A 4,360-nucleotide genomic window follows, 5' to 3' on the forward strand; every position below is an offset into this window, starting at 1 on the left:
AACTTGTAATATACGACTTTAACTTACAATACAAGACATCAAGTTGCAATACAAGACATTAACTTGCAATATAAGACACTAACTTGCAATACAAGACATTAACTTGCAATATACGACATTAACTTGTAATACAAAACGTTAAATTGCAATACAAGACATCAACTTGCAATACATGACACTATCTTGCAATACACAACATAAATTTGCAATACAAGACATTAACTCTCAATACAAGACAACTTGCAATACACGACATTAACTTGCAATACAAGACATCAAGTTGCAATAAAGGTAGTCCTGCAGGGCTGGGTGCTGCCATAAAAAGTAGGGGTATAAAAGTACTTCTGTTAATGTGCGGTTAAGAGCCAGCTTTGTAATATGTGCCGTGTTCATTACTTTGCAATGTTAATTGCGTTGCAGTTTTGTGATTTGACTTTCAAAACTGCAGCCTGGTCTTTGACTTGGTACTTTTAATAATTGGTAAGAATTTTGCCGTATTAATAGTAATTTTTTATAGGGAGTATTCCTTGACTTAAACATAATTATTTTGAACCAAAGTACAATTGAGGCTGACCAGGTAATGAGAGTTATTTGTTGAAGTCAGTCATGAAACCGTTTCTTTTTTTAAACTTTGGTAGTCAGTGGTTAAGTGAAGTAAGTGTCCCTCATCCATCTTGGATCTTTGCTGTTATCTATAGTTCCTTCTGTGACAACTGTGATGTTATTTATTTAGGAAGAATTGTATTATGTTTGCCGCCTTTGAAGCTTTCATTTATAGTTTCAGGTGGTGAATTTGTGGTAAATTTTGCTATTGTTTCAATAAAGCATTTACCAAGAAAAATGGTTGCAGAAATTTGCTGTGCGTAGTGAAAAATATTTTATAGTTTCCTTGTAGTACATTATTATATAGGGAAATCTGGTGGGTTAGGGTGTATGATTTTCAGGAGTTGGGTCTTTGTTTACGGAAGAGTCTTCTTCTTCCCAGCTTGTTCCCATTTTTATATGGGGTCGCCGTTTCGGATGAGCCATTTACATCTATTTCTATCTTGTGCTTCTGCCTCATCAATTCCCTTCTCATGTAAGTCTCCTCTCACACAGTCCTTCCATGTCTTTCTTGGTCTCTCTCTTCTTCTTCTTCCTTGAACCTCCATCCCCATAGTATGTCTCCCAGCGTGGTCCTTGTCTCTCCTCAACAGGTGTCCATACCATCTCAGCCTCCCCTCCTGCAGTTTCTATAATACTTCCACCACCTTAGTCGACCCCCTTATGTAGTCATTTCTGATCCTATCCTCTCTTGTCACCCCAGACATCCACCTAAGTATTCTCATTTCTGCCACATCCATCTTCTTCTGCTCTGTTTTTCTCATGCTTGCTGTTTCTGTACCATACAGCATTGCTGTTCTTACCACCGTCTTGTGAAATTTTCCTTTTAACCTAAGCGGTACTCTTTTGTCACAAAGAACTCCAGAGGCCACTCTCCAGTTGTTCCAGCTTGCCTGTACCCGAAGTTTTACTTCTTCTTCCATACTTCCTCCAGCGTTAACAAAAGATCCCAAATACTTAAACTTATCAACTCTCTTTATTTGCTCTCCATCAAGCTGAATACTTTCTCTATCATTCCCCTCAGTGGTGGCGCACATATATTCTGTCTTAGATCTACTTATTCTCATTCCTCTGTCCTCCAGTACTTGCCTCCCTCTTTCCAATTTCACTTCCAGATCTTCCCTGCTCTCTGTGCACAGAACAATATCATCTGCATACAATATGTTCCATGGTACTGTCTCCCTTACTTCCTCTATTATAACATCCATCACTAAGTTAAAGATAAATGGGCTCAGAGCCGACCCCTGGTGTAATCCTACTCTCACCTCAAAACCCTCTGTCTTCCCAGCGCTGCTCCTCACTCTGGTAAATACATTCCGGTATATCTCTTGTATCAGTCGCACATACTTCTCTGGCACCATCTTCTCCCTCAGACATCTCCATACTTCTCTTGTCTCGGGACTCGGTCATAAGCCTTTTCAAGGTCAATGAATACCATATGTAGGTCCCTTTGCCTTTCCCCGAATTTCTCCATTAGTTGCCTCAGACAAAATATACCATCTGTTGTTCCCCTTCCCTTCATAAATCCCATTTGCTCATTACCTATTTGTACTTCTTCTCTCAGACTAGCATCTATCATCCTTTCCAGTATCTTCAAAGTGTGGGACATCAATTTAATGCCCCTATAATTACCACACTCTTGGACATCGCCTTTCCCTTTAAAAATTGGGATCAATATACTCCCACGCCACTCATTTGGTATCTTTTCCTGTTCAAGGATCTTTATCATAAGATTGTACAGTATATCCACTCCTTCATCTCCTAATGCTTTCCATGCCTCCACCGGAATCATGTCTGGTCCGGTTGCCTTCCCATTCTTCATCTTCTTCAGTGCATTTAGTACCTCTTGCCTAGAAAACCTCATTACCATGCCAATGTTCACTTGCCCATCCTCTCTCATTAGTCTATTATTTTCTTCATTTAACATCTGTTCGAGATATTCTTTCCATCTCTTCACAATGTCTTCCTCCTTTCTAAGTACTACACCATCTTGATCTTTTATTTGTTTGATGTGTGTAATATCTTTGGTGCTCTTATTTCTAGCCTTTGATAGCTTAATCATCTTCTTTAATCCTTCCTTTGTCCCCAGCTCATTATACACATCATCATACGACTTTGCTTTAGCTTGGGCTACCACCTTTTTTACTACCTTGTTTTTCTATCTGAATCTATCTCTGTCTTCCACTGACTGTGACTTCCCATCTTTTCTTTGCCTCCTTCTTATCTTTTACTACTTTCTCAATGTCTTCATCCCACCACCAACTCTCCTTTTCTTCTCATATGATACCAGATGTCTCTCCTAGCAGCTCCTTCCCATGCCTTCTTATTACTGCTGCATTTCGGAAGAGTATATAACATGAAATGAGTTTTTATTCATCTTGATTACCTGCAAGTCAGAAAGGTGACCAGACTACGACACTAGTACTACACAGAAGCTGTAAAATTAAATTTTATGCCATTTTACCAGAACTGAAGTTCATATAAGGAAATTAATTTGTTGTACGTAGCTGGTGAGTTAGTTTTTTATTTAGGGGGTAGGAGGGGCAATTAGGATACCTAGAACGAATGCACGAGCCAGCGTTAATTATGAGTGGATTTCTATGGTATCAATCAAGATTTAGTTTTCGTGATACATTTCGTAACAGAACCCAACTGGAATTTTAGCTTATGCTGACTGCTTATTGGGGGCCTTTTAAAATCTGTATTTAATAGACTACGTTCTTTTTTTTTCCAAGTATATGGCATAACCGTTCACGTATAGCTAGTCAGTCACTCCAGTCATTTTTAGGCACGATCACGGAAGTCGGAGCTCGAAAAACGTGTGTCCACTAATAAAAACCACTGTAAACTTTAGAGAACATCTTAACAGTGAACACATGAGGCCAATTGCTTCGACATCACACGAGTGAGTGGAATGATGAGGTCATCGCCCACTAAACGGCATGGAGAGGTTTCCAGCAAGATGAGAATGGCCCGAGGTCGTCATTCCTCCTCCTCTCTCATCCCGCCTCAGAATATTAAGTTCTCACATTTTTAATAAAAGTTAACGGTGGTATCTCAGATAATTCGTCAATGCAGCCGAGTTATTTAATACATAGCTATTCCTAAAGTTCCTTGGAGAATGATGTGTGACGGAGAGTGACCTTTGAAATGTTTTGACTATTGAGTGTATTTGATCATTAACGTATAGTTTACACAGTTTCATTTCATTATATTGGATAGTAAAAATAAATGCTGATAAGTCTTTATTGTAGCATTGGATTTCAAAAATGCCATATAAAGGCATTTTAAGAAGGAAATGGCGCACTGCTCACCAGTCTCTTTGAATCTGTCAGGTACAAACCCCTAACGGGTGGTTTGGGGGCCAGGAAAACCACCGAATTTCTCTCTTAAAAAAAAAACACGAATGGGGTCGTGTAGCGTATCAACAGAATGATTAATCAGTCGCATTTGGGCATTATTGAATGGCATTTCTGATGATACTCTACACGACACCATTCGTGTTTTTTTGAAGAGAGAAATTCGGTGGTTTTCCTGGCCTCCAAAGCACCCGTTAGGGGTTTGTACCTTAAGTGCACCTCCTCACGTGTGGTGCTCGGAAGGCTTAACTTAAGGTTCCCAACCTGCAACCCCTTTCATTCCTTTTGCTGTACCTCCATTCGTATTCTCTTTCTTCCATCTTACTTTCCTTGTACTTGGCTATCGGCCTAAATTGTATATAATGGGCTATTGTTCCGAAGCTTATAGTACCCGAGGA

Source organism: Macrobrachium nipponense, chromosome 9, assembly GCF_015104395.2.
Source record: "Macrobrachium nipponense isolate FS-2020 chromosome 9, ASM1510439v2, whole genome shotgun sequence".
In the NCBI taxonomy this organism is placed as follows: domain Eukaryota; kingdom Metazoa; phylum Arthropoda; class Malacostraca; order Decapoda; family Palaemonidae; genus Macrobrachium; species Macrobrachium nipponense.